We start from the raw sequence: 18,902 nt of genomic DNA, 5'->3' as shown, positions 1-18,902 counted from the left end.
GAAAACTTTGACTTTGAGCTTAATGATAGCCATAAATGTGATTGTGAAAAACAGATCTTTTTCTTTCATTTTAAAGTTCACTATTTCTGGGAATCACTCAGATTCTTGTCAAAGTTCAACTTTTTTTTAGGTTAGAGGTAAGATGCCCTTATGTAAGAGGCTTACATTTTCAGATACTATTGTGAGAGGAAGAAGAAAGTACAATAATGTTTTCACATTCTTTTGCTTTGAGGTTAACCCTTTAATGTCCTTTGTATTATATTTGATATATGAGTTTGATAGACCTCTATCTCATCAACATGATCAATATTTGCCATCATTTCAAAATGTTATGGACAAAACTTTTTTTTGTCTAAAAATAACATTGTTGTTAACAAAAAGTTGCCACAAAAGCCCAATGTATTCAATACAATACAAAAAATATTTAATAATTATATAATAAAAATATATCATACATAACATGATATAGCAAAACAATTTTTGTGGATTTTGTTATAAGGGTTAATAAACATCCCAGTTCCAAAAAATCAGAATTATCTGGCTATTTTTTGATGGGTTCGGTCTTACAGGGTTAATGATAGCCCTAAATGTGACTGTAGAAAATTCTTTCACTTTCAAGTTTACATATTACATCTATATCTACATTACATATAGACATTCTTGGTGTTATCTGCTTATTCCCTGCCTAGTTCCACCCTTGTGCCATAAATTTTTTTTCTGCTTTTGTTTTGAAAATGACACGAGTGAGGAGAAAAAAAAGTAACATCAGAGCAGATAAAATTGGGGAGTGGGGACGTGACAGATAAAAGGAACCACAGAGTACAGTAGAGCAGAACTTGCGCTGTCTTTCTGATCAGAGAAGTTGCCGTAAGTAGTTAAATACTAATGTGTTTTTTCATTGTATTCATCTGTTGCTTTCAGTGAAACTAAGCTTTCCTAGTTTCTTGTTAAACTTTATAATTCGTTATATTCCTGAAATCAAAAAGATGTTGACATTTATTAGTGTTTCTATGTTGCAGGAATGAATGTTAAATCTACACAAACACAGATGAAAGAAAATATTAGAGTGTGTACATTCTGTGTTTAAGCCATTACACTTTTAGACTTAAATAAATTAAACTCCAAGCATGAAGTTGGACAGAAATAGCAACTTTTAGTTTTGCAAGATAGAGAATACCATAATGATTGTTTGCAGTTTTGATTTGCTTCTCCGATTGAAAAGTATTTTGACTTACTGCTGGCTGCTTTAGATCATCACACACACACACACGCACACACACACACACACACACACACACGCACGCACGCACACACACACACACACACACACGGCTATTAAATAAATTCAAACAAGATATTTTGTGACTGACCAAATTTGATTCTTCTTACCCCATCCTCCCGGGTGTCTATTGACAGCTTAATTTTAAAGGGATTTATTTTTGTAATTTATTAATTATCCTTACAAAGTTAGTTGAGCCACATTAAAGCAGTTTAGAGGAATTGTTGCATCATAATATATATATACATGTAGTTTTTTTTTGGCCGTTTTCTTTTTATATTTTAGGAGTTTTTAAAAAAGTGAAGTGTCTCTCCAGTGCACTCTGGTAACACTATGAAATCCAGATTTTCTTCTGTTTTCTTCTCTTTTTTCTTTTTTGTTTGTTTTTTTAAACCTGATTTTCTTCTCTCAATGCATCACATTTAAGGTGTAGCACCTGTGCTCTGATGGCATGCAATAAAGGCTACACTTCTGAGGAGACCAGGCCGTAGAGTTTCTATATAATCAAAACCAGAAACTGAGATTTTAAAGGACTTAATATTGTACAGTCTACGTCATTTGCAACAGCAACTGTATATATAAAAATATGAAAGATAAGTTTCTTGCCTACTCAGTGCGTCTAGTTCTGCTTTTGTCCCTAAAATAAACAATTGTAGTTTCCTTTGAGTCACTTATCAACTGACTTGACCTTTGCATCATTAAACCTAAATCTGAAAGTGGAACAACAGCTTATATTTCAACAGTGATGTTTATAGCTACCAGTGTTGGGCAAGTTACTTTGAAAAAGTAATTAATTACAGTTACTAGTTACTTCTTCAAAAAAGTAACTGAATTAGTGAGTTACAATATTCTAAAAGTAATTAATTACTTGAAAAGTAACTATTGCGTTACTTAAAAAAAAAAAGTTTAACCCTCTGGGGTCCAGGCTATAATTGGCCATTTTTAACTACTTTTGATTTTCCCTCCACATTTCACCTTTAAAACTATTTACTTTGCCTTGTTTGGTATCATCCTTTTCAGCACAACCTCACGTGTCTGAATTTACAGTTATGTTTTCATTTTGACATACTGTATTAACACAATTGATCTAAAATCAGACAAAAAAACATAAAATCAGAGTAGAAAAAGTGATATTTTTTACTGTAACAACCACAAACATGTTTAATGAATCATATTTCATAACTTTAAATGCAAATATAAATTGTCAATTTTAAAATCATACGCACAAGTTTTGCAAACAACAAAGTTATTTGCATCCATTTACCTTTTACCTTGATTTTTTAAATAACCATTTCAAAATATTTACAGAACAATCAGCTGTTCTTCAATAAGATGCCACACAAATTATTTGTGCCACTCCAAAAAAATAATTTCTGTCCACTATAAAGGAGAACATCACAGCCTGATACCTGCAGGTCTGACAGCAGCAGGTGTATCACTCCTGTTTCTACCTGGAGACAGCAGTCGCCTCATTGTTCTGACACACGACACAAAACTATCCACAACACTACACACTAACTACACAAGACAACACATTAACTACACACTCCAAACACGCTAAACGTCACGAGTCTCTCACATCTCAAAATTCAATTCAATTCAATTCAATTTTATTTATATAGCGCCAAATCACAACAAAAGTCGCCTCAAGGCGCTTTATATTGTACAGTAGATAGCACAATAATAAATACAGAGAAAAACCCAACAATCATACGACCCCCTATGAGCAAGCACTTTGGCGACAGTGGGAAGGAAAAACTCCCTTTTAACAGGAAGAAACCTCCGGCAGAACCAGGCTCAGGGAGGGGCGGGGCCATCTGCTGCGACCGGTTGGGGTGGTCTCGCTCTCGCTCTTTTTCTGCTGTCTCTCTCTCTCGCCGTCACTCCTAAAACTTCCCGGTTTTTTTTTTGTTTGTTTGGGGGGTTTTTTGCTCATAAGCAGAGAGTGCTTGCTGCGCTGTCCTTAGACAGTGAACGTGACGAAACTATTGAGGAAAAAACGCCACGTATATATTGTTTATCATGACTCTGGTTTTACGTGGCCTATCAACACAAAAACTGGTATATATCACCTTGTTGCTTTGTCTTGAAGTGGTCATGTGATTGGCTTACCACGACTACTTTATTCTTCCTCAGTCAAACAGCAGCACTCATGCGATTGTTTTGCCCCCTTAGCTCCAGGTGTTGTGCTAGACAGTGATCGTGATTACCGTCCGTGGGAGCGCGCAGCTGCTTAAAGCTGTAGCGTCCAGATTACTTACAGCTACTTCCGTGCAACTGATATAAGATGCGGTAAGCTGAACACAGCTTCAACCGTCTGTTTGTTGAAAAATAGTAACGGACCGCATTTTCTTGTTAGTAACTCTAACGGCGTTGTAACGATGGAAATAGTAATTAGTTAGATTACTCGTTACTGAAAAAAGTAACGCCGTTACTTGTAACGCCGTTATTCCCATCACTGATAGCTACCATAAAGACCAAAGTTCTTTTACACGCTTATCAGAGTTTATGTTGACTCTATGCATAAATGTTTTCAGCAAAAATGTTCAGTAAAATAAATCTTTACATCAAAGTTATGGATTTAAAGTTGCAGTCTTAACCTGAACCCCATTAATTTTCACTAAATACACCTTGCTCATCTTTGGAAAATGCCAAATAACTTTAAATGTATTATATTATAGACAGAATAGCATTTTTGTCCTTATGCAGATCATGTGATTTCTGTGAACTCAGCTTGATCTTCCTCTGTGGTGCCTCCCAAGTAAAGCTAAAGGGGCGGGTCTTTCTCACAGAGTATATAATGTCTAATACAACAGAACTCCCTCAGAAGTTCACATATATATCAGCTGTAAGTACAGCAATATTGTTTTGATATTCTCCTGCATGCATTATTTTTTGGCTTGGATAAATAATTAGATCTATGTAGTTGGCTGTTATTTACCTGTATTCTTTTTTCTTTTTTATTATTATTTAGACAAAGATTTTGGATATAATTTAAATGTTTTTTGTTTCGTTTTTTAAATTAGCCAATAGTGAATGCTGTGTGTAACTTAAAGGTTAAATCTCTAGTAATGTCTTAGAAACGAGGGACCCTACATTTTGACTCTTGCTGAGGTTTTCGTGTGTCAGATCAGGGGCTTCTGTCCTTTACCCACTGAGCTGCTGAAACTGATAACACAGACCTTCCTGAAATGGCTTTCAGGAAGGTCTGTGTTAAACAGAAAAAAGACGTGTAGAGAATGGAGCTTATCTTTGGTGTATCTTACATTTTATCTCTTACATGTGTAATGTGTAAAGTGTAATTTACTGACCAAATCTGTTTTTATTTTGTAATAATAGAATTTGGCAATGTGAAATATTTGAAAGTTACTCCACCTTATTTATCCGAGATGAATTATTAAGTCCGTAAATCCAGAATGACCACAAATACCTTCATAGGAAATTTAAAGACAAGATCAGAAAAAAAAAACAAATATGAAAGTGTGATTAATATTAATTATTGCTCCATGACAGCACTGGTATTTTGGAAAGTGTCACACAGAACCAGTATATAAATAACTGTACTTGTGTTTACCCTGCTGTAACATACCAAGGGCCTATTCTGAGTGGCTGGGATGTATACATGCCACACTTAACATTTTGAACAGCAGGAGAATAAAAACTGAACTATTATCAAACTAAACCAGAGTGTCTGTGTTGTCTAGTCTAGACAAAGAGATGGACACTGAAGCCAGCAGAACGATGGAAATCGCGGCGCTTGGCCGCCCATTCAGCCTTGGGATGCTGTATGACTGCCGCCAGGATGTAATCGTACCTGGTAAGGATTCACATGTGTTAAGTAAATGTAACTGAACCATAATCCACATTTACATCACCTCTGTAAATAAGCAACTTACCCCTTTGGATTAATCAAATATTTATTCTGATTCTAATATTTGAAAGATAAATACATTTGTTTTAATAAGTATAATAGTGAATTGATGTTACACTTTATTAATGCAATATAATGTTGCTTTTTTTAAATTCTTTACCTTGGAAATCACATTAAGATCAAATCTGTTTTGCAAGGGAGACCAGGCCAGTACTGCAGTCGCACAAACCCAAAACGTCTTATAAAATGCAACAAATATGACATAAAATACAAGATCCTTACTATGACAAACAAAGTATAAATAGCCTTTGTAGACATGTAAATAAGGCATTAAAGTCCAATCCAAACATCCATGGGCTGCTCTACAAGGAAAATAAATCTCCACCTTACAGTCTCTGTCAGTTATTATGTTTATGACACAGACCTTAAACAAGAGGATTCTCCTAGGAAGAGATGCTATATTCTTTAGTTTGACCATATTATTTCACTGACGAAATTGCTTCATACTGGCTCATTCAGTCTGAAATCAGCCAATTTTTAGACCATTTTCTGCTCGAACATTTCCAATTTGCATAAATATTTAATGGCACAAAGTTTGAATATATATGAGTGGTACGAAATTTAAGCTTCATCTATCAACTGCTTTTCAAGATTTTTTTTAATGGTCCGTTGACCTTCTTTCAAAACATTTTTGTTCATGAGTGAGGGAAGAGGCGAACGAGATTGACAGACTGATTAGGGCCACGGAAAACAGATGGATGGATGGATGGACTAATGACAAAGATTCAAAGTGTTTATTGTCATGTGTACAGTAGAAATAGCATTTCTCTGTGCAATGAAATTCTTCCTTTGTTGTCCATACACAAATGTAGGGTCGGGTTGAAGGAACAAGATAAATAAGGATAAAAATAAGACAAGATATTAAGATAAATAGATAAAAATAATGATAAGAATAATGAAAGATAAATAAATAAGTACACAAAATAAGTAAGTGAAGACAAGTGAGGTATGCAGGTTTCAATGTAAATGGATGTACAAAAGAGCTTAATGTGCAAAATGAACTCAGTGTGCAAAGTGTCCTGATGTGCAAATTGCAGTTGAGGTAGGTCAGCCATTCAGGAGTCTGATAGCAGTGGGGAATAAGGAGTTGTTGAGTCGGGATTTCACACTTATGAACCTTCGTCTCGAGGGCAGAAGTGTGAACAGTCCATGTTGAGGGTGTGTGGGGTCTTTGAGGATGGAGGCAGCTCTCCTCTGGACTCTGCAATGGTAGATGCTCTGCAGAGAGGGCAGCGGTGTCCTGGTGGTCTTCTCCGCAGTTGTTATCACTCTCTGTAGGCGTTTGTGGTTAGGTTGTTGTCCTCACACCATGACACCAGACCGGCCAACTCTCTCCTATAAGCTGCCTCGCCCCCACCAGTGATGCGACCGATCACTCCCGTTTCATCCGCGAACTTCAGTATGATGTTCTCTTTGTTGGAGGCGACACAGTCATGGGTGAACAGGGTGTAGAGGATGGGACTGAGGACGCAACCCTGTGGAACGCCAGTGTTTGTGGTAATGCTGACTGAAGTCCTGTTGCTAATCCTGAAAGACTGAAGCCTTCCAGTCAAAAAGTTCTGTAGTCAGTCACAGAGGGTGGGGTGCAGGCCAGGTGTAGACAGTTTGTGGATGAGTTTGTGAGGTATGACTGTGTTGAAGGCGTCGCTGTAGTCAACAAAGAGTACCCTGATGTAGGAGTCATTATATTCCAGGTGGGAGAGGGAATAGTGAAGGGCAGCAGCAATGGCATCTGACTTGGACCTGTTGGGCCGGTAGGCATACTGCAGGGGATCCAGAGTGTGTGGAATATTGATCTTAATGGAATATTGCTCTTAATGTAGGCCAGCACCACTCTGTCAAAGCACTTTGCAATGATTGGAGTGAGTGCAACTGGTCTGTAGTCGTTTAGGCAGGTGGCTGGGCTTTTCTTGGGGAGGGGGATGATAGTTGTGGTCTTGAAGCATGTGGGAACGATGCTCTGTCTGAGGGAAAGGTTGAAGATGGAGGTGAGAACATCAGCCAGCTCGTTAGCACATGCTCTAAGGGCCCGTCCAGGGATGTTGTCTGGTCCTGCTGCCTTGCGGGGGTTGATCTTCCTCAGGACCTTGTGTACTTGGTCTATTGAGACCGCTGGCGGGGGAGAGGGTCGGGTGATCTGGGGGTTCTGGAAGGTCTTGGAGGTCTGGAGGGTCTGGGAGATCTGGGAGGTCTGGAGGGTCTGGAAGGTCTGGGGGTCTCAAAGCAGATGTAAAACATGTTGAAATCATCCGGCAGACTGCCTGCAGAGCTGATGGTGTTGGTGGTGGCCCTATATTCTGTAAGCCAGGTACATGAACAGAGAGATGTGGTCAGACTGTCCAAAGGGGGGACGTGGTGCAGCCCTGTAGGAACCGTGTATGTTGCTGTAAACATGAGCCAGAGTGTTTTTGTCACGGGTAGGATTGGCCACATGTTGGTGATATTTGGTGAGTACAGTCCGTAAGTTGCACTTACTGAAGTCACCAGCGACGATAAAAACAGCGTCTAAATGAGTTGTCTCTTGTGCGCTGACGACGTCATGGAGTTTGCCGAGCACTGACGCGGAGTCAGCTCAAGCGGGATGTAAACAATGGCCAAAAACACAGCTGAGAACTCCCGCGGCAGATAGTAAGGGTGACATTTCAGCATTAAAAACTGAACGTCTGGCGAAAAGTACTATTATGTCTTTATTTAACTAATTTTAGCACTTGTGTCCCTCAGTACAGGAGAGCTCTAACTGTTAGTCAGTCTAGCTACACTGCTGAAAAGAAACCGGGGGTTGTTCTTATTTTCTTCAGTCAGTAAAGAACAGTGAGCTATCCTAGCTTTCCAGGGGCTAAATGAAGATCTTCTAAATTAGTGTGATGCCATTTCTCTATAGGTTATAAGTTATCTGCTTTAAGGTGCGTGTTTGAGAGTTATACCAGGGAGTGGAGCACTTCTCATATGAGGATTTCTTTTTTAGAGTAATTACAGTATCATGAGATATACACAGCAATGAGATAATTGACATCAGTAGGAATAGATTCTAGGGATCTAGTTTGCCACGTTTGGCATGTAAGATTGCAACTCTGCTTCCTGGTCCTAACTCTGAGTAGTCATGTTTTTTGGGGGGGGTTAATACATCTGTCCAGATTTCTAGAAATGAGAGCTGCTCCATCCAAAGTAATTTTTTTTAATTATCTATAAAGCCTATAAAAAATTTTTGGGTACCACTCAGGTGGCAATTTAAAGAGAATATGCAGCTTAACATGTCACATCTCTGACCGATTGAGGACAGGACCAAATAAAACTACAGTCAGACATTTTTTGGCAAAGTTACAGACTGACTCAATATTAATCTTGATGACCTTCAATTAAGCCAGATAGGTTTCATTACTGCCAATGTGAATTGTGATTTCACCAAATCTACATTTATCCTTAGCCAGTAGTTTGAGGTTCTTTCAATGTTGCCTGCTCTGGCCCCTCCATGTGGTTCACAAACTACTGTTAAATATCCCAGTTCTTTGATCTGTGGGCTGAAGGAAGAACAACGCTCGGTGTATAAATGCTCCATCAACAATCTCTTTATTCCATTAAATTCTCATTATTCCATACAACACTTAGAGCATTAAAGAATGTTTAGATGGGAGATGTGGACAGGAGGGTGCCCGCCAGATCTCAAAGTGTTTGACCGTTTCTCACATTCTTATAGCTTTGGCCCCCCTTCCACAGTCATAAAACCTAAACATCCACATTCTTTCTCTCTCTCAGGGAGCCTAAGTTATGACCTTGGCTTCCTGTGCAGTATGTTCTGTTCTTTCTAATCAGACAAATAAGGCCATGATTCTCTGCAAACAGTATTTCTTATGAATCAGCAGTATAATGCATCATAAACAATGTAATTCATCCACAATAAATCAGCAGTCTAATGTAATACAAATCAGTCTAATAAATCTAATAGTTGTCACCTTCTTGTAAGTCAGGAGTATAATGCAACCTAAAACTACATAATGATTTCACAATCTTTAATTAGAGGTATAACGTGGCATAAGATAGTATAATAATCTCACACTACATTTCAGTTTCAAAGTAGTCCTAGAGCAGGGGTGGGCAACTCCAGGCCTCGAGAGCCGGTGTCCTGCAGATTTTAGATGTGTCCTTGATCCATCACAGCTGATTTAAATGGCTAAATTGCCTCCTCAACATGTCTTGTAGTTTTCCAGAAGACAGGTAATGAACTAATCATTTGATTCAGGTGTGTTGACCCAGGGTGATATCTAAAACCTGCAGGACACTGGCCCTTAAGGCCTGGAGTTGCCCATCCCTGTCCTATAGTATCACCACAACCTCTTGTGTCTCCTAATGACTGTATATACAGGTTGTTGCTTAACAAGACAAGCAGACTTTGATGTCAGTAGATCTAGTTGATGATCAGATCTACAAATCGGTTGGGGTGAGGGCAGTGGCACTGTATAAATTTGCTTATGGCAGGTGTAGTGCTCTGGTGGAACAACTGACATACTGTTGAAAAGTTGGTAATCGGGGGCTGGAGGGCCTCTGTTAGGAAGGGCAAAAACAAATTGAACCAAAAAAAATTGACAAAAAATTTGACAAAAAAATTGAACCAAATCAAAAAAGCAGATCCATCTGTAAGTACATTTCATTAAAGGTAGAATTTCACAGGAATATTATAGAACTTAGAACCTTTATTGTCATTGTACAGTTGCTTGCACAGTGAAATTAGGGTAGAAACACCACAAAGGTGTGAAAGTAAAGAAAACAATATATAAGAAAAGAAAAAAAACAGTATAAGAACACTATATACACGATGTTTGGGTTACAGGAAGCATTTTGGGGGGGTGTACAAGGGCATCGTTATAAAATATAATAAATAAAAAATAAGGGTGGAAGGGCTATGGTGGTTAAGGATAGGGATGGAAATTGCACATCTCCTGAAATATTGCAATATTGGGGTTCAAAATATTGCATGGAGAAAAAATGGCAGCAACATAATAAATGGCAAATAGCAGGGTCAGAATGATTGTATGGGAGCGATCTGCTCACACTCTTAATTTGGATTTATGATTCTGACAACCCACGGGTAGAAGCTGTTCTTTAGTCTATTGGTTTCGCACCTGATGGATCTGAAACTTTTTCCAGAGGGCAGGATGTTGAATAGATGGTGGTTCGGATGGAGGTGGTCTTTTATAATCGCCCTGGCTCTGGAGAGACATCTAGAGCTGGAAATGGAGTCCAGGGAGGAGAGTGGACAGCCGATCACCTTCTCTGCACTTCTGACGACCCTCTGGAGTCTCTTCTTGTCAGCTGTTGTGCAACCAGCGTAGCACACGGAGATGGCGTGCACCAGCACACTGTCGATTGTGGCTCGATAGAAGGACACTAGTAGGTCAGACTGCAGCCTGTTCTATCTCAGAACCCTCAAGAAATCGAGGCGCTGCTTGGATTTCTTCACTAAGGCTGATGTGTTTGTAGTCCAGGATAGGTCCTCAGAAATGTGGGTACAGAGGAACTTAAAGGAGGACACCCTATCCACAAAGTCACCTTTTATGGAGAGGGGAGTTCAGTTCAGTTCGGTTCATCAGTTGTTGTCTTGCGGAAGTCCATGACCACTTCCTTGGTTTTCCTGGTGTTGAGCGTCAGGTGATTGTGGTCACACCATTCTGTCAGACGTTGGATCTCATCTCTGTAGGCGGTGTCATCATTGTTAGTGATGAGTGGTGTCGTCAGCAAAAATGATCATGCATGGGGGTGCAGTCGCTGGTGTAGATGGTGTATAAGAGAGAACTCAGCACACATCCCTGTGGTGAGCCTGTGCTGAGTGACAGGGAGGATGATCTCTGGTTGCCAACCTTGAGAGATTGTGATCAGTCTCTAAGAAAGTTTTTGATCCATGCACATGTAGCAGGGGAGAAGTCCAGGTTTACCAGCTTGGCTATAAGGATGTCTGGGATGATGGTATTAAAAGCCGAGCTGAAATCAATGAAGAGCATCCTTACTGAAGTCCCAGGATTCTCCAGGTGATGCAGAGCAGAGTGGAGGGCAGTGGAAATTGCATCCTCGGTGGACCTGTTTGCCTTATAGGCAAACTGGTGGGGGTTGAAGCTGGGTGGGTGGCAGTCCTTTATGTGCTTTAGGACCAGCTTCTCAAAGCACTTTGCTACCACTGGAGTCAGTGCAATGGGTCTGTAGTCATTGAGGTCACTGATGGTGGTGGACTTGGGGACTGGGACTATTGTTGCTGATTTCAGGCTGTGAGGGGAGCCCGTTCTCACTCCCGAGGCGTAACATCCCGACGTTTTGTCACGTCCTGCGGCGTTCCTGAGGAACGCGAAAGGTGACCTTCCACGTTGTTATGGTACGCGGCGGTTTCCAGCCCTGTACTGCAGCCCTAAACTTAACCTTATCACTAAGCCTAACCATAACCTTATGCCTAACCTTAACCATAACCTTATGCCTAACCATAACCTTATTCCTAACCTTAACCATAACCGTATCCCTACGCCTAAACCTAACCTTATCCCTAAACCTAACCATAACCTTATGCCTAAACCTAACCATAACCGTATACCTAAGCCTAAACCTAACCTTATCGCTAAACCTAACCATAACCTTATTCCTAACCTTAACCAGCACTTTAATGAGGTGAAATAGTGTTTTCTAAAGCGATTTTAAGGGAAAAAGCGAAGATGTGTAGATTGAGTCCAAACGGTTCTCATGTGTCCGCAGTTTTCCGATGTCGTGACGTAGGAACGCCTTGGGTGCCCGAAAACGTAATATGTTGACGATTTGTCACCTAGCGTAAAATGTTACGATTTGGGAGTGAGAACGGGTTGGTGAGGGACAGTGGCATGTAAGAGGGAGAGGTTGAATAGTCTGGTGAACATAAGAGCCAACTGGTCAGCACAGACTTTGAGCACGATCCCAGGTATTCCCTATAGGGCCAGCGGCTTTTCTCTGATTAACTGCTCTAAACACATTGCAAACCCTGGAGAGTAAATGTGTTTGGGCTGTGCTCAGAGGAGGCTATGGGCAGGGTGGTATGCATCTTAGGGGTGTCTACAGTTCTCCCAAAGCAGGCGAAGAAGTGGTTAAGTTCCTCTGCTAATGAGATGTCCATGTTATCTGTATTTGTCCCATTACCTTTGTAGTTGGTGATGTGTTTCAGGCCCTCCCATACCTTCTTGGAGTTGTTATCTGAGCTTTGTGTGCAGAGTTGTAGAGTGTGCCTTTAACAATGCCTGAACCTTACTTGTCACCCAGGGTTTACAGTTGGGGTAGTCCCGGACCTGCTTTTCCGTGGTGACAGTGTCCATGCAATGCGTGATGTAACCCAGCACTGCAGAAGTGTGAGTCTCTAGTTTGACATGTTCGAAGACACTCCACCCTGTGAGGGCAAAACAGCTTTTCTGAGCTGTTGATAGTTCTGATGGTAGGCTTTGTCCTTTTCCTTAGTGGTGTGTTTGCCTGGACAACAAGCAAAGATAGGTGGTCAATGGTCACTCTGGTGGGGGAGAGGAACAGCTCTGTAGGCTTGCTTAATATTTGGGTACACATGGTCCAAGGTGTTATTTCCTCTCGTGGGGCATTTCACATGTTGAACAAATTTAGACAGCACAGTTTTTAATCATGCTTTGTTGAAATCCCCTGCGATTATGTATACTCCTTCTGGATATGCACTTTGCTGTTCAGAGATCGAGTCGTGCAGGTAGGCAAGGGCTGAGCTAACATTTGCATCTGGTGGTATGTAGACTGCTGTTATTAGCACTGCAGGCAGTTCTCTGGGGAAGTAGAAGAAGAAAGGTCTGCACACGACAGACATTGCCTCTATGTCCGGGGAGCAGACTATGATGATGATCTTAGTGTTTGTGCACCAGTTGTTATGTGTGTAAATGCACAAACCTCCTCTGCTTTTCCCCGCTGTAGCCATTCAGTCAATGTGGTGCATTGTGCGACTTGCTAGCTGCATGTGTCTGTGACGACCAAGACACAACAGTTGTGGACGAGTGGCTCTGTGGCAAAAAGAAGGTTCAGTTCATCTATTTTGTTGACGACCGATCGTGCGTTGGTCAGGAAGATACTGAGAAGCAGTGGTTTAAAAGGCTGCTTCTTTAGCCTGGCTAGCAGGCCGGACCAGCAGCCCCGCTTTTGTTTGTGTTCCTTCAACCGGCTGCTTTGCTTGGCAGAGCCGATAACAATCCACGGAGCACCCGATGTTCTCCAGGGAGATGTTGTAGATCCACTGATAATCACTGGTAACAGGGATCTGGCTGTTATAGCCGATGTTGCATAATTCCAGATGACTGTAAGTGAGTTTGGCTATGCAATAAGGAAAACAAAAGAAAAAGAAAAGAAAAGAAAAGAAAAAGAAGAGCACCTAAGTGGGGAGCCTGAAGCTACTGCATCTGTGCACGCCACCATCTGTCTGCCAAAGTATAGAAAGTATAGTTAGCTACACAAGAACATTTAAGTTGCCAGAATTCCTGTTCTTAGTAAAGGCAAAAGCAGTTATTCAGTACAAATGTACTGACTCTTTTTTTTAATGAAGTCAAAGGGGTGTGAGAAATTTTAAAAAAGTAAAAGTAAAACATCATAGTTTAAATGTAATGTACAGATGTTACTTTTATTATGACGATGAATGTAAATTATAGGCTGGATTCAAATTGTCAGAGGGCTTGAGTTAGATACATACGCTTATCGGATGTTGTGGAAGTCTTTAACTAATTTAACTGATAATGCTTTCACTATAAAACAAAGAGGACTTTTTAGACAGGCAGTTGTATGTATACTTGTATTTTTGTTTGTATCTATTTTTGCTCAAAATAAATGGTAACATATTTTACAGGAATGACACTGTGGGACTGTAATGACCTGGAAAAAGATAGACGAGAACAAGAACAACCTAACACTGAATCTGAAATAGTGGCATCTGAATCAATTGAGGACAAATCTTCAGCATTAAATGTTGAGGCAGCCCTGAAGGCAAGTTTCTTGGGTGGACTGATTGAGGTTGGAGGATCAGCCAAATACCTCAATGATCACAAGACATCCAAAAATCAGGCCAGAGTGACACTGAACTACAAAACTACAACAAAGTTCCAGGAACTGTCAATGAATCACCTTGGAAGAGGCAACGTGAAGCACCCTGATGTTTTTGAGAAAAGAATAGCAACACATGTAGTCACAGGTATCCTTTATGGGGCACAAGCTTTCTTTGTGTTTGACCGTGAGGTTTCTAAAGAGGAAACTCATCAAGACATCCAGGGTAACTTGAAGGTGATGATCAAGAAGATCCCTTCGATCTCTATAGAGGGTGAAGGTTCCCTGAAAATGGAAGACAAGGACAGAAAAAATGTTGAGAAATTCTCCTGCAGATTCTATGGAGACTTTTGCCTTCAGAAACCTCCAACAACATTTCAGGAAGCTGTAGAAGTCTACAAAAGCCTTCCAACACTACTAGGAACCAATGGCGAAAAGGCTGTACCAATGAAGGTCTGGCTGTTACCTTTGGCCAGTTTAGATTCTTGTGCTGCTAAACTTGTCCGTCAGATAAGTATAAGACTAGTTCAGGAATCACAGAGCGTCCTGGAGGACTTCAGTGAACTGGAAATGAGGTGTAATGATGCACTGAGAACTTCCACTGTGCAACAGTTCCCACAGATTAGCAAAAAACTGAGAAGTTTTAAAGAAATGTGTTCAGAGTTCAAGCTGGAATTTCAGCGGATGTTAGCAAAGAGACTACCATCAATCAGAGGAGGAGGAGAAGAGGAGGCTGAACTCGCTGAGATCCTGAAGAAGAGACATTCTTCACCTTTCAACAGCAAAAACCTGAACGAGTGGATGGACTGTAAAGAGAGAGAAATCAGTATCTTAAAGTCTTTCACCAACATGATGAAAAACACCAAGATTGTCCCATCTCAGAATAGTCTACACGTGGAACTTCTCAGTGCAGAGCATGGCCTGTGTTTTGTTTTCACCTCACTGGGAAAGGATGAACCGTACCTCTCAGCTTTATCAAACTACCTGAAAGAAACAACCAAAACAGACATTCATGTTTATCATACTTACAATGTAGAGAAGGAACAATGGTACCTTTCAAAAGAAGTAGCAGATGATATGAGGAAGAAAGCAAAACTCTTCAGTGATTTTGCAGAGGCCAACAAGGAGAACAAGAACATTAGGTTCCTGACAGTGGGTTTAACTCATGAGACACAGGAAGGTTCCAGCATCTACCTTTATGAAGGTGGATTTCCTGTCAGTGAGAACTTTGAGCCTCCTTCCAAACCTGAAACTGTGACAGCAGCTGACCTAAACCACAACAGTGTGACACTGAAGATTTCTCCACCCAGATTTGGAGCAGTGAACATCACCTCCTACTCTGTTGAGTACTGTGTCAGTGGAGAGGATGGATGGCAGCAGAAGACAGAAGCAAAGGCTGAAGAAGTCACAGTGAGAGATCTGAAGCCAAACACAGAGTATGTGTTCAGATGCAGAGCAGTGACCTCAGCAGGTGTTGGACCAGCTAATGTAATCAGTGATCCCATTAAAACCTTAGCATGCAGCCCTCCGGGAAAACCTCAAGCTCAGCCATATTCAAGTGAGATATCAGTTAGCTGGGAGAAGCCTGTTGAACTTGGAGAGGATGTCCAGATATTGAGTTACATAGTGGAATATGCAAAAACAGATAGCAGTTCAACAGTAAATGACCTCGAGTGGAATCAAGCAATTTCAGGAGGTGAGAAGGCCATCATTTCAGGGCTTCAGTCAGAGACACAATATGCAGTCAGGGTCAGATGTGACTGTGGTGTAGATGGAAGAAGCAAGGAAAGCATCATTGTTAATGTCTGCACAACAAAGCGTGAATTTGCGCGTCTCGCTGAGTACCTAAAACATATCAGCAAGAAAACAAACTCAAAGCTGCCCTCAATTTACAAACTGCCCCTGGAAGAAGAAGATATGGACATAGATGGATGTCGGAGGTATATGTTTGGCAAAGAAAGCATGAGGCAGAATCGCACAATAATGCTTCTTGGAGCAACAGGATCAGGAAAGTCTACTCTCATCAATGGAATGATCAACTACATTGTTGGTGTAGAGTGGAACGACGGTTTCAGATTTAAGTTAGTTGATGAGGATCCAACAAGTTCACAAGCTCACAGTCAGACATCTGAAGTCACTGTGTATGAAATCCACCACCAGGAAGGCTTTAAAATCCCGTTCTCCATGACCATTGTGGACACTCCAGGTTTTGGAGATACAAGAGGAGTAGCAAGAGACAAGGAGATCACAGAGCAAATCCGCAGGCTTTTCACTTCTCCTAATGGAGTCAGTGAGATTGATGCAGTGTGTTTTGTTACTCAGGCCTCTCTTGCACGACTAACAGCAACACAGAGATATGTGTTTGACTCGGTGCTCTCCATTTTTGGCAAAGATGTTGCAGAGAACATTGAAATGCTGGTGACTTTTGCTGATGGCAAAGAACCACCCGTTCTTGAGGCAATAACGGTTTCTGCAGTCCCGTGTCCAAAAAATGAGTTAGGGCTTCCGGTTCACTTCAAGTTCAATAACTCAGCATTATTTGCAGACAACAGATGCAACACAGACTGTGAAGTGGATTTTGACGAAGATGATGCCAGCTTTGATGAAATGTTTTGGAAGATGGGAGCCAAGAGTATGGAGAAGTTCTTCACTGCTTTGGGTAAAATGGAAACCAAAAGCTTGCTAATGACCAAAGAAGTCTTAAAGGAGCGCAAACAGCTTGAAACAGCCATCGAAGGTTTGCAGCCACAAGTTAGAACTGGATTAGCAAAGCTTGAAGAAATTAAAACAACCAAAGAAAAGATCAAAGAGTATGAAGCAGTCATAACTTCAAATGAAAACTTTCAGATTGAGGTGGATGTTATTAAACCAGTCCAAAAACCAATCACAGAGAAAGGAGCATTCATCACCAACTGCCAGAAATGTTCAATAACATGTCACTACCCATGTGCAATAGCACAAGACAGTGAGAAACGTGGCTGTGCGTCAATGGATATGAATGGGATGTGCACCGTCTGTCCTGGAAAATGCATTTGGAGTGTGCATTTCAACCAGACATACAGCTGGGAGTATGTTCAAGTGAAAGAGAAGCAGACAGTGCAAGAGCTGAAAAGCAAGTATGAAAAAGCTAATAAAGAAAAGATGACTGTTCAGGAACTGATTGAGAGGCAGGAAGAAGAGATTGTTCACCTTCAGGACATGATGGTGTCCCTCATGGATCAGTCAGCTCAGTGTATAACTCGACTGCAAGAGATCAGCCTGAGGCCAAACCCTCTGACCACTCCAGAGTACATTGACATGATGATTGAGGGAGAAAGATCAGAGGCCAAAGAGGGTTACAGGGCTCGAATCAAATCTTTGGAGGCAATGAAGGAGAGGGCAAATCTTATCTCCAAGGTAACCCGACGAGACAAACTTGCAAAAACGGAGGAGGAATTATCCGAGGAAAGAAAGGAGAAGAAGGAAAAGCAAGGCTTTGTTAAGAAAGTTCTAAATTTCTTTGGATATTCAGGTTAATATTACAAAGGTCTACAGATATGTCGGCAGTGTTATGAGGATTAAACAATTTAAAGCAGCTTGATAAAAAGTTCTAAACATGTAAAATAAAAAGAGGCCAAGCTAGAGTTGATGCTAAGATTGTAGTTTACAACGCTGAATAAACTTTCTCTTCAAGCTGTTAAGATCCTTTCATTGTAATCTCCCAAAAATCATTAAATTAAACCAGAATTTATGAGCAGATTGTTTCTTGTCCATGTGGAAAATTTTCTTTTTAACATGTTTAATGAACCCTGACAGCTGGACCACTGCTGCCAGATGTTTTTTATTGTTAAAACATTTCAGTATAATCAGTCTTTATGCTAATTACAGGTCATTTCTATTTTGCCAGTTTGATGTATTTAAGATCACCAAGGATACAGACGTTGAAATAACTGCTGTCAATTGTCAATCATTTAACAGTTGTAGTTTAATGCAGTGTCTGTAACTCTCAGCCTGTTGACACTACAACATGTTTTGTTCTTGTGGTTCAGTCCTTTTGTTTTTTGTTCCAATGTGATTTGGAAAAACGTTTCTAGAAATGCTCGTTAAATAATCACATTTACATTTGAATGTTAGGATGTCTGAGATGTGACATTAAATGATTATCCTGGATTCTTTTTGTTTCAAGCTCTTTATTAATTTCTCTGTTTTAGCTTCACTTGGACTGAATTGATGAAATGTAGTTGATGTGACTGTCATAGAAGATGAAGTATTTTTCTTTGCGTATTTATCATTATCATCATCATTATTATTATTATTATCATTATTATTAGATCTAATGTAGACCATGACATACTTTAACAATGATTATCAGTAAATAATTGGAACAAAACATCCACACAAAGTCTTTGATTTGAAAACTGCGCGAGCATTTACAGAGCTGATTATGACGTGGCTGCCATAGAAAATGACTGATTATTAAACCAGCTGCTCTTGCAGCTCTACGTGAGCTTTAATCCTCCAGAGCCTCTCCAGTAGTGATGTAAACCAATGCTGGAATAAGGAAGTGATGCTACCCGAGTCTCTGTAACAAGTTTAAAGAAACCAAACACACTTGCATAGATTGTGTAGAAAAATAAATGAAATGTTGTCATTAAATTCTGTTCAGGTGATGTA

The sequence above is a fragment of the Pelmatolapia mariae genome, linkage group LG14 (assembly GCF_036321145.2).
Source record: "Pelmatolapia mariae isolate MD_Pm_ZW linkage group LG14, Pm_UMD_F_2, whole genome shotgun sequence".
NCBI classification, from domain to species: Eukaryota; Metazoa; Chordata; class Actinopteri; order Cichliformes; family Cichlidae; genus Pelmatolapia; species Pelmatolapia mariae.
This window is presented reverse-complemented; position numbering follows the sequence as displayed.